Source organism: Castor canadensis, chromosome 15, assembly GCF_047511655.1.
Source record: "Castor canadensis chromosome 15, mCasCan1.hap1v2, whole genome shotgun sequence".
In the NCBI taxonomy this organism is placed as follows: Eukaryota; Metazoa; Chordata; class Mammalia; order Rodentia; family Castoridae; genus Castor; species Castor canadensis.
In genome coordinates this window covers 49057790-49075971 of record NC_133400.1, presented here as the reverse complement: position 1 = coordinate 49075971, position 18182 = coordinate 49057790, and the positions used below count along the sequence as shown (strand labels likewise).

Here is an 18182-nt window from a genome sequence, read left to right as displayed (position 1 = left end):
AGAAAATTACAGGAAAAGCACTTGAAAATATAAGTATAGACATTACTTTCTCAAAAGCGCATCATTTGCTTAGGTAATAAAGAGCAAGAATTGACAAATGGGAATGCATCAAATTTAAAAGCTTGTATACATCAAAACATACAATTAGCAGGATCAAGAGAAAACCCACAGATTGGAAGAAAATCTTGGCATACTCTTCATGGGACAGCGGATTAACAAGGATTGACATCCAGCATATACAAAGACCTCAAAACCGTAAACACCAAAACAACAAATAATACAATTAATAAATGGGCAAATGAACTGAACAGACAGTTCTCAATAGAGAAGTACAAATAGCTAATAAATGAAGAAATGTTCATCATTTTTAGCCATACAGAAAGTTCCAATGCAAACAACACTGAGATTCTATCTCAGCCCAGTCAGAATGACTATCATCAAGAAAACAAAGAACAATAATGCTGGCTAGGTTGCAGGAAAAATGGAAACTTTATGCACTGTTTCTGGGGATGGAAATTAGTTCAGATGTGGATATCACTACTGGAGTTCCCTCAGGAAACTACAAATAGTGCTAACATACATTCTTATAAACATGCTGTGAGCATACATACATCCAAGTGAATGTTATTTTTGAGAAAAACACATTGATAATGCAGTGGAGAAAGACAGCCTTTCCAACAAATGTTGCTTGAAAACCGAGACAACCCTGACCACAAATAAACTTGGATCCACATTTCAGGCCATATACAAAAAATTTCAAAGCGGATCATAGATCTAAATATAAAACAGAAAACATAAAACTTATACATGAAAGAAAAACGTTTCTTAATAATGACTCAAAAACTTAAAATCCATTGTTATAAGAACACATTAATTGGACTTCATCAAAATTGAAATCTTCCACTCTTCAAAAGAAAATATGGAGATAATAAATAGCTTAGCACAGTAGCTCACATCTGTAATTGCAGGTAGTGGGGAAGGTAAAAAAATGGGAGGATCATAGTTTGAGGCCAGCGTAGGCAGAAGGTTAGTTGAGGCTATGTGGGAGGAATGGGTAGGAGAATCACAGCTAAGGTCACCCTTGGGCAAAACACAAGGTCCTACCTAAATACCTAAAGATAAAAGAGGCTGGGGCATAACTCAAATAATAGAACACCTGCCTATCAAGAGTGAGGCTTTGAGTTCAACCCCAGTGATGGCCAAAATGAGAATAAATATGGAGGGTAATTATAACAAAAGTACTCCCATAAAAGTATTGGCTGCCATGCTAGAACACTCCACTTTGAGTAATTAATAAACAAAATTAAAATTACTTATAGAAAGGACAAAAGGAGGATAAAAATGGGCCTGGTGGTGAGTCTCAGTAACAGAGCACATATTTCTCAAGTCTGAGAGACCCTGACTAGGATCACCAGCCCAGAAAAATAAATAGAAAATAACAATAAAATTGATAAAAAGAGGAAAATATACAAGCCACAGAGGGAAAAATCTTTCCTAAAATGCAGCAGATAAAGAAATGACATCCACAATGTATATTTAATCCCTGAAATTCAACAAACAGCAAAGAACTAATTTCTTTTTTTTTTCATTTTTCTTTTATTATTCATATGTGCATACAAGGCTTGGTTCATTTCTCCCCACTGCCCCCATCCCCTCCCTTACCACCCACTCCGCCCCCTCCCTCTCAGCAGAAACTATTTTGCCCTTATTTCTAATTTTGTTGTAGAGAGAGTATAAGCAATAATAGGAAGGAACAAGGGTTTTTGCTGGTTGAGATAAGGATAGCTATACAGGGCATTGACTCACATTGATTTCCTGTGCGTGGGTGTTACCTTCTAGGTTAATTCTTTTTGATCTAACCTTTTCTCTAGTTCCTGGTCCCCTTTTCCTATTGGCCTCAGTTGCTTTAAGGTATCTGCTTTAGTTTCTCTGCATTAAGGGCAACAAATGCTAGCTAGTTTTTTAGGTGTCTTACCTATCCTCACCCCTCCCTTGTGTGCTCTCGCTTTTATCATGTGCTCAAAGTCCAATCCCCTTGTTGTGTTTGCCCTTGATCTAATGTCCACATATGAGGGAGAACATTTTGAGCCAGGCTAACCTCACTCAGAATGATAAGAACTAATTTCTTAAAGGGCAAAAAGATTTGAAAAGACCATTCACCAAAGAATACATAGGAATGGAAAGTAGGCACATGAGAAGATGCTCACCATTATTAGTAATTAAAACCATATGATATGTGCAGTGGACACCCATTAGAAATGTTAAAATATTTTGAAAAAATAATAGTATGACCTTTGGAAGATATGGAGAAACTGGAGATGTCATGCACTAGAGATGCACATTGAAAATGGTATAAAATTTTGGAGAACAATTTGGAAATTTCTTATAGGGAACTACAAAGTTGCATGAAGGGACTTACATGAGTGATGGATTAAGAATGTGCTCAACTCACAGTCAAAACTTACCAAATGGCACATTTTACATACACGCAGTTTATAGTGTATCAGTAATACTTCAGTGAGTCTACTGAAAACAAAATGCTCTGCTGAAAGAACAAACACCTAAGAAGTAGTTGGGACCGAGAGAGTCCCACACGCCAGTGCACTGTGGCACAGAGTTAAGCAATGTACGCACATTTACTACAGTATACATTAAGAGGCCTCATGCTGATGCAATGTGCTAAGTTTACACACCAGTGTAAGTTGTTCAGTTATGAACAGGACATCTTTATTCTTAGGGTAAGGCTACTCACAATAGCCTGAGGCACTTTCAGAAGACTTAGCTAAGTCATCAATGTCTTCCAGAAATTCTATTTGTTTTCTGACCTATAAAATAAATAATGTTATCTTAAAACGTTCCCAACATATCCATGACATAAACTAAATAAGCAGAAGAAGGAGTTATACATCTAATAACCCCTAAAAAATCAGTTCTTCTGAAAAGAACTGACTTTCCTCAAAAGGATGTCTTTATTTTTAATTGCTTTTTGAAAATAAATGTCATTACGAAACAAAAGACTATTTTATACTTTGCCTGTTCTAATGTATTTTTAATTTAGATTTTATGTTTTACATTATCTTTTTAATGTGTTATTCAAAAAACAGTACTTTGATATGTTTGCAATTATTTTAAGACCCACTGTTTCAAGTTTATTACTTACTTGAAAAAAAGTGAAAACTTTTATTTTAAATTAAAATGAAATTCTTAAATGTATCAACTTTATTACATATTTGGAACAATTTAACAGGCGTTAAATGTGTCCTGAGATAAACCAGGCTTTAAGACAAAAATCCACTTGTCATTGAAAAAGAGACTTTTGCAGTGCAGTTTGTTCTAGTGATCTGGACCTGTGGGCATAAAACAAGCACTTAAGGTTATCAGGTCTGATCTCTTGTTCATCTATTATTGCTGGGATTTCATATTCCTTGCTTTTTGTCAGGTGACTAAACAGGATGATGGTAAGAATGGTAGGCCTGCATTTATTCATCATCCCTCTTTCCCACCCTGAGCCTAAGGTGCTCAGGAATTTCAGCCAACAAAACTGCTGCTTTAGTACCTTTATCTTCTTCTCCATTTAAGAGTTTCTGGGTTTCTGCATTGGTGTCTGAAACTACATTTCAGGCAGCAGCCTTTGGGCTCATGTCCTTGTGTTTCCTCATCCTCTGCCTTGTCTTCCTCATCCTCTGCCTTGTCTTCCTCCCCAAGTTGTCATTGACAAGGGGAGGATCCTTAAAAGATTGTGCCCTGTAGTCCTGATACATATTCTAGCTCACTGTTCTACTTTGCTCTGCATGATAGTTTTCAGCACCCTCCATGCCTGCTTCCTGCACAGGAGGGTTGGCAGAGTGTGGTAGATGCCCACACATTCCCTGCACGTAGTAAGAATGGAACCTCTGTGTGAGGTGGAGCCTATAGTGGACATTTTCAGCCTAGCCTCAGGAGCATGCTCCAAACACTCATCCTTTCCCACTCTTGCTCTTCTGCTAATTGTGCAAGTGAGTTTCATGGAGGACCACTGTGACTTAGATGGTCCCCCACAGTTGATAAGATCCCAGGACCGGGATATTTGGTATCTCTCAACCATTTTCTCTTTCAACAAAATTAAACACCAGTCTCTCCAATACTTTCAGGTGCAGTGATTTCCTGGAAGCTCTTTGTGGTTGCATTATGTCTTCCTTGGAATCAGCCCTATTGATGAAGTCATATCTGTTTCTTACATCGAACCAGCTTTTTGATTCCAACCCTTCCCTGATGTGATCTTCTTGTCCCTTCCTGAAGTCAAGCCCATGAGAGACCACATAGTCTGGAGAAGAGATCCACCTGCAGGATGCCCCTGGTGCAGGGCTTTTTCTGGAGAGCAAGTGAGTGGCCATGTCTTAGCCTCACTGCTAACAGCTGCAGTGGTGCTGAGGTCAGCTGTTGCAGATGAGGCTCCTCCCAGGGTCTAATGGTCAATAGTCCTGCAGTGCAGTGCAGCTGCTCTGGGTCATGGGGTCTACTCAGCTCCCTCTGCCAATCCATACTTTTTACTTAATTTTTTAGCAATACTTTGTGTTTTTCTTCAGAAGTTTTCCTTGAAAGCCTATAAAACCCCATGAAATATTGTCAGGCAAGAATTAAATATGTATAATACAAATCATCTTGTGTATTAATACAAAATATCTGCAGTCATAATTTACTTCTATTCAAAGTTTACAGGTTACTTAAAGTATTTCTTTCCACAAGATGAATTCAACTACAAACAGAATTTAAGCTTAAGTGACAACAAATAATACTGCTAATAAAACCAAAAATTAAGTTTCAACCAAACTTTCTGGCAGTAGAGGCAAAAGGAAAATCATGATGTTACTTGCATTATTTGATACAGAGAAATGTACCTAAGTTGTTTGTTATTGTCACTTGAACACAACCAAAAGAACACTCACAAAGTCTGTTCACCTTAAACCTCACATGGAAAATGTTACTTAATTCCTTTTGTGAGGGAAACCTTTGTTTAGTTGTTCTGGGATTTGAACTGTGGGCCTTGAGCTTGCTGGCAGTCTACCATTTGAGCCACATCTGAGTCATTTTTGCTTCACATAGTTTTTGAATAGGGTCTTGTGTTTGTGCTCTAGCAGACCTGGATTGCCATCCTCCTATTTTTGCCTCCTTAGTATTAGTGATGAGAGGCACTCACCAGCATGCCTACCTTTTTATTGGTTAAGACAGGTTCTCACAACATTTTTGTCATTTCTGGTCTTGAACCATATCATCCCAATCTCTTTCCCAATTAGCTAGGATTGCAAGCATGCGGCTTTGTATGCAGATGGAAAACTTTTTTTATAATAATAGTAATTTGCATTCTCAGGACCTACTATGCATATACTCCACTGTACTATTCTAAGCACTGTACATGTGATAAACTCATTTGAACGCTCACAATTCTGTGAGGTACATATCATGTAGAAAAACAAATGCCAAGTAACATGTCTAAGACCTTACAGTTAGAGAGTGGTAGACTCATAATATAAATCAATGAATTCTGTCTTCACTATATTTAAAAATGTACTGTGAAAGCAAAATTTAATGTATTTTAGGTGATGTACTAACAGTTGAGTCCATATTATCATTCCATGTCTGAAAACATTTTTAAACAATTTGTTAATTTTGCGAATATTATTTTCAAAATAAGAAACCTTTATTCCTTTATCCTTTAGCAACACTCTTCTCAATAAATGTAGATTTATATTTTTCTCAACAAATTCATCAAAAAGCATCATTCATCTATTCAACTATAAGGAGAATCATTTAACAAATACATATTAAAAATATAACACATATTAATGATAAGATTTCATTACTAGAACTTAACAAATTAAAAGCAATAATCTGTGCTAATTGACTTATCATTTATATGCAAATGAGTTCTTCCCCTTTCCCAGGAAACTACACAGCTATTAAACTGATCCACCTGATTAATTAGAGTACCTTGCACAATCACAGGTACTCATGATGATGCTGGGAAGTGACAAAAAATGAGTAAATTCTCTGTAGTATGGCCTAGGTGTCTACATGCATTTTAACATAAGTTTTAAAAGCACTGTGCATGGTAATCAATTGTTGGTCATCATTTACATGTTCAATTACATTAGGGTTTCCACATCTATTCCATTTCAGAAATGGCAACTTCTTCATATATATTGTTAATAATACACTCTAGTATTAATACATATATACACATAAACATACACAAGAAGAATTAAAAGAAGGCTTTTTGATTCTCAGATGTAGAAACTACATTTAGTTGAATATTTGTATTCTCTACTGAATTATTTCCAATGGCATAGAAGCATATTCTGACAGCTTCATTTTAAAAGGAAAACTTTTAAACCTAACATTTTTCTTCATTTGTTAACCACTACTGTTGCTTTTCACAGTCAAATTTCTCAAGTTGCTGTCTACACTTATCAGATACAGCTGAACATCCATGCCAACATTTTTTCAAACTGTTGTTTGGGAAAGTCTCTTGTTCTCATCTTCTTCAGCCTTTCAGCAGCACTGGTATAGCTGAATATTCTCTTGCTTTGTTTTCAGACCACACTGTTCTGTTTTATTCCCAGAAAATCAATTCCCAGTAACTTCCCTTCACGTGGAAAGAAAGAAATTAATAGTTTTTACCTTTCTTTCACTTGAACTCCATTCATCCATCTCTTGCACTTGACCACCAGTTACTGAAGTGGACTTCATGGACACAGGTTTACTCTCAGATGCTATGGAGGGCCATTTTTCATCTTTATTTTCTTTATTCACTTCCTATGCAAGGATTGACTGATCCTTTTAAATATTAAAAAAGAGCAAGGATTTCTAATAATTCTACTGGCCAAGATTTTAAAAAATTAGAACAATTCCAAGTATTAATTAAAAAAAAACAATTATAACGTTCCAGCTAAAGGGCAAAGGGTGTGACGCAAGTGATAGAGTGTCTAGCAAGCACATGGCACTCAATTCAAACCCCAGCACTGCCAAAAAATTCCAGCTAAAGACTGCACATGTACATTCCTTGCTTTAAAAAATACCATTATGCAATAATAGTACAAAGTGACATAGGAATTGATATTTCGATAGTTACAGCTGAGCACATGGAGTGACTTAATTAACTTATCAATCAATATCCTGCCTTTATTGAGAACAATTTACCTATATTGAACAAAATCTTTTCTAAAATTTCCTGTAAATTTTAGCAAATAATTCTATATTTAAGAATGTATTCAAAATAATCAGAAAGATAGACACATTTAAACAAACACTACACCTTGTAGCATTAATGTAACACGAGTACATGAAAAACAACCCAAAATTATCATTGCCAAGTAAGCAGGATTGCGATATGCTGTGCCTCCTACTCATTAGACAGATTTCCAGTTTAAAAATTGTCATGGTATTTCCAAGAATTTCACACTCCACAAAACTAAGAAGCTCTCTCCTCGCAAAACTCCAAAAGTTATTTAGCAACTTAAAAAATTCATACAAATGTGTAATGTAAAGAGTTGAAACATTTCTTCACAATACCTCAAATTCCAGACTTTGTTCAATTCCATTATTTCAGTCTCTAACTTAGATTTCATTTCTTTTGTTTCTGGAGATATTTTTGTGCATCACTCATGTTATTTAATATTTTAACATATTTTGTGAGTAGTTCACACTGATAATTGTTACGTTTTACTAGATTTTCATATAAATGAACTCCATCCCCAAAACTCAATGGGCCACCAGAATCTGTATCAGGGAGAAAACAGCACAGAAATAATAATATATATTATCACTTCTCTATGTGAAGCAGTGCATATTTTCATGCCCATTTATCTGTACACTGAACAAATGTAGAGGGCCTACAATGTGTAATACATTATACAAAGCTCTGCAGAAAAACAGATGAGACCCTGCTCTTAGAGAGCTAAACATGTTGTGGAAGAGAAAGAAAACAAAATGACCACTATAAATTCAGATAGATGTTATAAGAAAATAGACTCCTGTGATTACATCACCAGAGGAATTGTCCTGAGGAAAAGAAAGATAATTGAGAAATGAAGGATGGGCAGGAATTAAGGCAGAGGGTGAAGGGAATTCTAGATTATCTACAGAAATTTCTGAGGCTGTTTGGCTTCTGATTCTATCCAAGATGTAGGAACAAATATTGATTTATATTCCTTCATGAAAGAACCAAAATCAAAACCAACAAAAATACATGAAACAAAAATCATTTAAGAATTGGCTTCAGACAATGGATACAATTATCCATTCTTAATGGGAAATTAACGAAGTATAACACCCCCAATGTTACAGCTTCCTGTTTTGAAAGTGTATGCAGGCTATCATGCAAGTAGAAGTAATACAAGTGGAGTCTACTAGACTCCCTGAGATGAGAGAATGAAGAGAAACCAAGGCAGGTATGAGAAAACCTGCCCCACAATCATGGGCAGACTAAAATAAATGTGTTTTTAGAAGTGAAAAAACACTATTTTTAACTTTACCAAATTATCTGAACTACAAATAACCTGATATGAAAAGATTTATACACTAAAATCCCCAAAGTATTGCAGGGAAAATTAAATTCAACCTATATAAATAATGATAGACTTTGTTTAAGCATCAAAAGATTCATTATTCAATTAATTCTTCCCAATGTAATATATAATTCCCTGAAGGCTGGAAGGCATGTTTTTAATTGAACATATGGTTCTAAAACTCCTATGGAGTCCAGGCATTGCAGTGTCTTAGAGTTCTTCCCTACCATGCATCGTGACTTTAATTTCCAGCATACCCAAAAAAATTTTTAGATGTACAGAAAGGTAAAGTATCTACAATATCCAAAATAACAGTGAAAAATTATCAACAAAATAGCAGGGTAGGAGAGTGTTTTCATGTATAACAAATCTGTAGTAATCAAACCATGAGTTGATGGTATAAAGAAAACAGTATAAGTAAATGAAATAATTGAAAGGACAGAAATAGACCTACAGACAAAGAGCCAACTTACTTCTGACAAAAGCACAATATCAGTGCCATGGGAAAAGCACAGGTTTTCTGACACATAGTGCTAGAGGACTAGATAACTGTGTACAAAAAATGAAAGTTGATCCACACCACAGGCCATATATAAAAATGAATTTAAAATGGTTATAGATCAAAATGTAAGGCAGAAAAATATAAAATTTCAAGAGGAAAGAATAAGGGGAAATCTTTGTGACTCTATTCAAAAAAGGATTCTTGAGCACATATATTTAAATCCATAATTTAAAAAAAACACAGAAATTGGATTTCATAAAAAATTTAAAACTTTTACTCTTTGAAAGATATTATTACGGCTGGTGCTATGGCTTGAGTGGTAGAGTATGTGCATATCCCTGAGTTCAAACCCCAGTACTCTCAAAAGATACTGTTATCAAGATAAATATGGGGAGTAAATATAATGAAATAACTTATATTTATGAATTAAGTGTTATAATTGAAGCATATTATTTTATGCAGTTAATATGCACAAATAAAAATTTTCTATCCATAGGACAGAGAAATGGAACAGGATGTGTGGCTCAGTAAAAGAGCACTGACCTAGCATGTATCAGGCCTGGTGTTGGATGTCAGCATGGGAAAAAAACACTAAAGCAACAAAAACAACAATCAAAAGAGGGAAATTTTCAAGCCACGAACTGAGTGAACATCCTACTAAATATATTGATGATAAGGACATGGTATCAGCAATGTATAATGGCTCTTAAAACTCATCTAATTTGCAAAAGTAAAAAAGAATTTGAAAAGAAAGTTCACCAAATAAGATACACAAATGGAAAGTAAACACATGAAGATGCTGAACGTAGCTACATATTAAAACATACCGGTATGCAAAATAGACACTCATTAGAACTACTAAAATTAAAAAAAGTACTGTGTGCTTTGGAAGATAGGGAGGAACTAGAACTCATGTTCATCACAGATGCAAACTGAAAATGGTCCAAATGCTTTGAAGAAATACTTAGCAAATTATTAGTAGGGAATGTAATGGGGAAGAAGAGACTTTTATGGGCGATGGATTTGTTAACAATCTTGATTACAGTTTATAAATATGTGGTTAGCACATTGTCAAAATTTATCAAATGACACACTTTGTAAATGTACAGTTCATTATATATCTAGAATACATAGTAAAAATATTGAAAACAAAATGTTCTGTGGTGAGAACAAACATCAGACTTCACTAGGGACAGAGAAAAATCCAGGATAAATTAGTAAGAGAGAGATGTTTAATCTCAGGACAAAAAGAAGAAATAGCTGGGTTTTAAGAAAGAGTTTAGCATGATCAGATCTAAATTTTTAAAATGCTTATATGAATGTAAAGATGACAACATGATAACACATTAATTCCCTACAGTGCTGTGCTAATCTATGTGTTACATATTACTACAATATATATTAAAGGGCTTTATGTTTATGCAGTGCCCTAACTCTACACTTCATTCTGAGTTGTTCATTTACCTGCACAACGTCTTTACAGTTAAGGCAAGGCTACTCATGACAGTCTATGACTATTTCAGATGATGAAGCTAAGTCATCAAGGTCTTCCACAGCTTTTGTTTCTTTTCTGGAATATAAAATAAATAATGCTATTTTAAAATGTTCTAACATATTCATCCCCTATATTGAAGATAACTATTTGGTAGTTATGTACCATGTATATAATACATATTTCTATTGAAGCTTCATAGGTATTGGTGAAAAGAACAGGTTTTTATCAAAAGAATACCTTTATCAGTGGCTAAGTAAATATCTTTACATAACAAAGGACTTTTTCCACTCTTTTCTAATATATTTAAATTTTCTATAATGAATCACATTAGCTTTTATGCTGCATTTTTAATAAAATAGTATTTTGATATAGTTTACACTTAAGACCTATAATTACATGGGCTTTCAGTATATTACTTTTTTGAAAAAGTTCAGCTACTAAACTTTTATTGCAATGTAAAACTGAAGTCCAGTAAATCTTCACATTATGAGGTGACTCATGCCTATAATCCCAGCTACTTGAGAGGCATCAGTCAAGAGGATTGTGGTTGAGGCTAGCCAAGCAAAATGTTAGGAAGACCCCATAAAAGAACAAGCTTGGCAAAGTAGTCAATGCCTCTTATGCCAGCACTGCATGAGGTAGACGTAGATGATTCCAGTCCTAGGCCAATGTGGGGGAGGAGGAAAGAAATGAGAGAACCTATCTACAAAGTAATTAAAGCAAGTTATAGCAACTACCCAGCACGATCTAGACTGTGAGTGACACCTCAAAACAGAGAAGAAAAAAATTCTCAACTTGACAATATGGGAATCTATTTTAAGCCTGTAAAGGTATACTGAAAAAATCAGGTTTTAAAAAAATTATAATTGCAAATAGAGATGGTTTTAGGTACAAAATAATAAAACACCATTCCACACAGATAATGCAGTGAGTTCTAGTTATCTGGTCCATGGACAAGAAGTAAGCACTTAAGCTCTTTAGGTGCAATGTGTTTCCATTTGTAATCACTGGGATTTCATATTTCTTTATTTCTTTCTTCGTGTTAGATGACTAAACAGGATGTGATAGGGATGGTAGGCCTGCATTTACTCATCCTCCTTCACCCACTGAGTCTGGGGACCTGAGGAAATATCTGTTAGTGAAAATGCTACTTTAGTCTCTTTACCCTCTCTACAAAAATGTGTAAAATTTGCTGCCTCCACACACTTTTCTCCTTAAGAAACATCAGAGTTTATTCGTATTGGCATCAATATATCTTCCTTGGCACCATTCCTCTTGATGAACCCATATCCTTTCCTGACATTAAACCATCTTACTGTTTCCAAAACCTCCATTGCAATTACCTTCTTATCCCTTCAGACAGTCACAGCCTCTGAGTGACCACACAGACCTGCAGGCCAGGCAGAATGGTGCCAGGCTTGGCCTGGGCAGCACAGAGGGCAGGTGGTGTGGCTATGTCTTGGACTTACTGCTCAGGGCTGCCATGGTGCTGATGTCAGCTGCTGCAACTCAGACTTCTCCCAGGGTCTGATGATCAATAGGCCTGCAGGGCAGCGCAGCTGCTCAGGGTTCTGGTGTCCTCTCTGTTTCTGCTAATAATATAGCTATGTTTTTTACTTAGTTTTTATCGACACCTGATCTTTTCTTTAGATGTATTCTTCCTCGGTCTTAAAAAATAACACAAAATATTTTCAGGCAAGTTTTTCATATATAGAACATAAATCATAGTCTTTTAGCAAAATGTCTGAAGTTATAATTTACTTCTATTCACTTTCCAGGCACTTGAAGTGCAATCATTTTGCACAAAATAGATTCAAGTATAAACAGAAAATAAACTTGGGAGACAAAGAATAATACTGCTAAATAAAACCAAGAATGAATTTTTAATCTAGCTTTCCAACAGTCAAAGCAAAGGATAAAAAAATGATATTTGCATTATTTGATAGAACGAAACATGCCAGTGGTTTTGTTAATGTCATATATACAACACCAAAAAGCCCATAATCTTTTAAGGACAGCAAATTCCTTTAGGAAAATATTACATAAGTCTTCACATGAGAGAGACCCTCTTCTAATGATGCTAGAAGTTAGCATACTCAGGACCTTTTCTACAAACACTATGTTCAACCTCAGCACTATAGGGTTCAGTTTCATTTTAGTCCTCGCAATAAGTATGTGAGGTACATAAAATCATAGGTGTTGGAAGATTCTAGACAAAGAAAGACCAAGTAACTTGTCCAAACCATAGAAGTGGTCAGTGGCAGAGAAAGAAATCAAACCAATGAGTTCTGTTTTCACAACCTAGGCTTCACAATATTGTGCAAAAAGATATTTATCTTCAAGTGCTAAAGTGATACAACAGCAGATGAAGCCATAATATCATTCCAATTCTGGTTATATTTATAAATAATAATTTGTGAATCTTAAAAGTACATTTCAAAAATAAAAAAGACTTAATACCTAAGCCTTTTGGGACCCTACTCTCAATAAATTCATATGTATTTCTTCTAAAGAAATTTATCAATAGGCAGCATTCATTCTTTCTACTGTCTGTTGAAACATTCTTCAAATACCTATTCAGTACACAACACAATCAGTTACACAATTACTATAATGAAACAAGGTTTCTAGACATTACAACATTTTGTGCAAAAGCAATAGTCTCTGCTACATTGCAATAGTTTACTTCTCTATCATTAATAAAATGAGTCTCCCCTTTTCCTCAGGATCAATACAATAATTAAATTGACACATCTGATAATTTGGGTACCTTAAAAATCATAAGGACTCATGATGCTCCTGGAAAGGCACAAAGAAACTAAATTCTCTGCAATATGGTTGTGGCATCTGAATGCAATTTTTATATAATTAAAAAAACACTGAGAGTAATAATTCAATTTTAGATTATCATTCACACGTTCTCTAAGGTGCAGTATAGACCTGTCCACTACAATCAGGCTTCCATAATGATGTTTATTCAAACTGCCACTTGTCCAAGTCACTCATCCCCATCTTCTTCAGCATTTCAGCAACTGATACAGCTGAGTATTCCCTGCTTCAGACTGCACTATTCTGTTCTAGTGCCAGAAATTGAATTACCTTTAGCTTTCTTCACATGGAAATAAAGAATTTATAGTTTTTACCTTCTTAGCTCTTGGTCTACATCACTTGAACTGCATTCACCCATCAGTTGCAGGAGACCGTTGGTTACTGAGGTGGACTTCTTAATCATTCGTGTAATCACAGATTCTATGGAGGTACATTTCTCACTTTCACTTTCCTTTGCTTTGTCTACATGCAAAGCAGGACCACTCCTTTAAAATTTCATGAAATCATTGTTTTCTAATAATTCCACCAGCCAAGGATATAAAATTGTTTGGTAAAATTCTAGTTCTTCTCCATCTGAAATCATGTATTAATTCAACAAAACAATTATAAATTACCAGATAAATACATGGAAATGTCTTCCCTGCCTAAAGTCAAATCAATAAACAATTAAGATACAATGTGTATTCAGAGTTAATATATGAATAGTTATGTCTGACCACAGGGAAGGCATTCAGAAGTGGGAAAATATAGAAGAGGAGTTCACCATGCAAAAAAAATAAATAAAGTGGAAGGGAACACTATCCTACCTGGAGAACAGAATGTAAGCACGCAGCCATCGTCCAAGCACTCAAAAGGAAGTGTTGAAAACACACGGAAGGAAGTGACCAGAGATGAACACCACACAAATCTTGAATCCTACACGACAAGGCTGGAGCTCACTGCATACAGGCAAGGACTCTTAAGGCACGGGGATAAGAATTAGATTGCTGGTTCATTTTACATCTCATTTTAAAATATAATAATACCTAAATGAACATGATACCAGAAACATTAAAGAAAAAAGGGGGTTTATATCTTTGGGGATAAGCTATAATTTTTCAAATACTCTAATGTCAATATATATATATTTCAAAAGCAAAATAATAGCTATTTTTAATTTTGTTTCAAAGTGTAATGATTTGACAAATAGCCCTGTATCCAACTCTATCATAAAAAGCTGAATTTTCAACAGGCCATTGTAACTACATTTCATTTGACAGTCATACAATGTGACTATCACATACAAACAAAATTTATAAAGACCCTGGAATTTATTATGCTATTAATCTCTAAAAAGTACAAAATGAAGCTAAACCAAAATTTAAAAGAACACAGATAACTCTTCTAGCTATGTGAACATATGAAAAGGATGATATTCCTGAAAACAGTATTAAACAATTTTTCTTGAGCAAAAGTCAAAAATATCTCTACAATTCTGAAAGATGAAATGTTTTCAAAGTAAACAATTGATTGAAAATAAGTTATAAATAAAAAACACGTAGTTAAAACTCCCTCAAACACAGGAAAAGGCTGACCAGTAACCTTGGTAATAATTAGCCACCAAAACCAGTTTAAAATGTATTTAATCAATTAATGACCACTGGTCTCAATCACCAACCAATCAATGTCAGCCGCTTGCCTCCTGAACAACAGCCAGTCAAAGGCAAAGCACTGCCATAAACATGCCTTGAATGCCAAACTATCAACAATGATGTCACTTGAATTTCCAAGCTGCTACAGATTCAACCCTCCTGCCTTCTTAGTGTTAGCATTCTGAGGGTCTGCGTTGATCCTTAAATTACGCTCCTCCCAGATGTCCACCCAGTTACCTTCTGGAAGTTGCCTGATCCTTAAATACCATTTTTCAAAAACTCTCTCCAAGATAGGCAGCATGCAGTATGAGAAGTCACCATACCTGAGTAGCATAGCTCTCTCTTACTGTACAAACACGAAATTCAAACTCTGTCTTCAGCTTTCAGATATTGAAGGCTTCAGCCTTTTATCAATATTTTAAGCCTCTTAAAATTCTATGCTTATGTACTATTTTCCTAGTATGAACATATGAACATTGCAATTCCTTTGTTCCATATTACCATAATTAGAACTATCATATATACCAGTAATAGAATAAATAACAGATCCTGCAATATTGGACTGTTCTGCCTAAGTAGGAAAACACTAATATAGAGAATAAAGATAATAAAGAGCGAAAAACATCTCACCCATATATTTGCAAGTTAAAACTCAGAATGGACCTGTCAATCTAATTTTAAGAGTCAATTCATGTACTGTTTAAAACCACACTGTGAGTAACTCCATTCCCTCATTAAATAAATACTGATTAAGTAGTCACCTAATTTATTTATTTATTTTTATTATTTTCTAGAGAAAAATCATTTTATTTTAGGAGTAATTCACTTGCTTGGCTAAACTTTTTGTTTTATTGTTGTGCTGGGGGTACATTGTGGCATTTACAAACGTTCTTACAATGTATCGACTATATCACTTAAATTCACCCCCTACATCATTGTCCTTTACCCACCTCTCCCATTCCTGGAATAGTTTCAACAGGTCTCATTTTTCCATTTACATGCATGTGTACACAGTATTTGTACCAATCTTCCCAGGTAGGACATACTCTGCCCTTTGTTCTCTGACTTTATAAAAGAAAAAAAATGACATTTAAAAAAATAGCCATATAGGGAGTTTCCTTGTGACATTTCCATGTATATATGAATTAGAACTGGAATTGGCTCATCTCTACTTTTCTTTCCACCTTAGTCCCCTTCTTATGGTAGCCATCTAACTTATTTCCTTTTCTAAGCACTATTTACTTTTGTCTAAGTAAATAGACAAAATCCTGCTAATGAATATGAAGTATACACATAAAAGAATAAACAAAAACAGATAGGCAAAATGTATATTATCTAAAAGGAGAAAAACTGAAGCATGAAAATGAATTTTATGTGTTTGGGGAGGGGTGATAGGAATATTAGTCAGGATGGCCAGGAAAAGTCTTACTGAGAAAGTGGTCTTTAAATAAAGAACTAAAGAAATAGAAGGAAATTAAACTTAAATAGCACACAGAAGAAATAAAAGCCTGAGAAAGGAGATCAAAGACTGAGCCCTGAGGCGGGTGTGTGTAAAAGGTGGGGGATGCTGAGAAACAAGCAAAACAGACTAAAATGGATGGATTCAAAGCATGGCAGGAAAACCAGGTTAGTTATACCCTGAATCCAAGGGAAGAAAGAGTTTAGAGAAGTAAAATATTGCTGATTGCTCAGTAGAATGAGGCCTAGAACATTTGAGTGAAAATCAACCGTAAATTTTCTGAAGGTTTGTGGGAATGATAATTACTGCAATGAGTTCAAGAATGAGTGCACAGTAGGGGAGGGTAGTAGCTCAGTGTTCCAGCACTTGCACTGCGTATTACACACACACACACACACACACACACACACACACACACATGCACATGCACATACATACACAAATTAATGGGGAAAAAAATTCTATCAATGAGCACAGGCCCTTCTTTCAAATGTATCAGATTAGGGGAACAATTGAGGATTATCTGATTTATCTCATTTAGCTCTGTTTTACAACTCTTATATAATGATTGTATATAACATATTTGCATGAATATTTGCAATATGACTGAAAAACATTTTTCCAATTTCTGAGTTACTCTATTGAAGATCTTTTATGCAGATTTAAATATATACTGCTAATCCTTTGGCAAGGTTCAGATTAATATGAGAGTCTATATTACAGCACTCATCCATAGTGAACAACAAACAGAAACCTAATAAGTAACAATCTTATTGGTAACAAAGTAGAGTGCCAGTGAAGCAGTTTGCTTCCTTCTGCACTTAGCAGATGTTATAAGTACTAGAACAAATGTAGCTAATATCATTTTTAAGTCGCTGCATACAACACTATTTTAAAGGAATAATAATTTATCTCCTTATTGATGAGTGTTTATATTGTGTTCATCTAAGTGATATTACAATTCTATAATAAATATCTTTAACATACACATGTATATATATAAAGTATGTGTATGTATCATTAAAACATATATACTTAGTGTATACATTATATGAAATAATTATGTACTATTTTATGTTAGGTATGTATGATAAATAAATGTTCTTACCACATGTGTGAATATTTGACTTTTCAGGGCACGTTTTCCTAGACCCAATACTAGAAGTGATGTTGTTTATCTTAAAATAATATTCATAGGAAGTTTAGTTACACACTACTAAGGTGCACTCCACACATTATTTATCTATTTAGTTTTACAACTGTGTATAAGGACAATTCTTTCCTCCCATTTGCCAACTGTAGTCACTATCTTTTAAATAAATATTTGTCAATGTAATTGAAAATGGCATTCATTGTAGGCTTCTCTGATAACCATGCAAGGCCTGAAGATTCTTGATAGAAGAATAAAATGGGCTCATACTGATTATTAGGCAAAATATAACTTTGTTATCTATTAAAAGAACAATTACCTACTTTGAAGTATCTCCATGTTCTGACTTTTCATCTTTTTCAGTCTTCTTAATAGAAAACTCTTGGTTGTCAGCTTTTCCACTCTCTCTTTGCAGAAGTAATCCATCCTAATTGTGGTCTGCAGCAGCAGCAGTGACAGCGGATGCAGTGGCTGCAACACCAGGATTCAGCGTCTGTGACACCTTCATTTTATTCTTTTTGTGCTTTTTCCTTTGCTTTTCTTATTTCACCTTCAATGACAGTGTGAGACTAC

At 34.8% G+C, this 18182-nt stretch overlaps 1 long non-coding RNA gene across 2 annotated transcripts; it reads right to left on the bottom strand.

Moving 5' to 3' along the window:
- Positions 1–1688: 1688 nt before the first annotated feature.
- On the bottom strand, positions 1689–14352 carry LOC141417447 (uncharacterized). Of its 2 annotated transcripts, none has more exons than XR_012442007.1 (7): positions 14176–14352; positions 13684–13942; positions 12010–12207; positions 10510–10615; positions 7549–7755; positions 6658–6813; positions 1689–4582 (listed from the first exon to the last, which is right to left on the bottom strand). It is a non-coding gene; the product is annotated as an uncharacterized lncRNA (long non-coding RNA). The 2 variants fall into 2 exon arrangements; XR_012442008.1 differs by having other exon boundaries at positions 12010–12132.
- Between the last annotated feature and the right edge of the window lie 3830 nt (positions 14353–18182).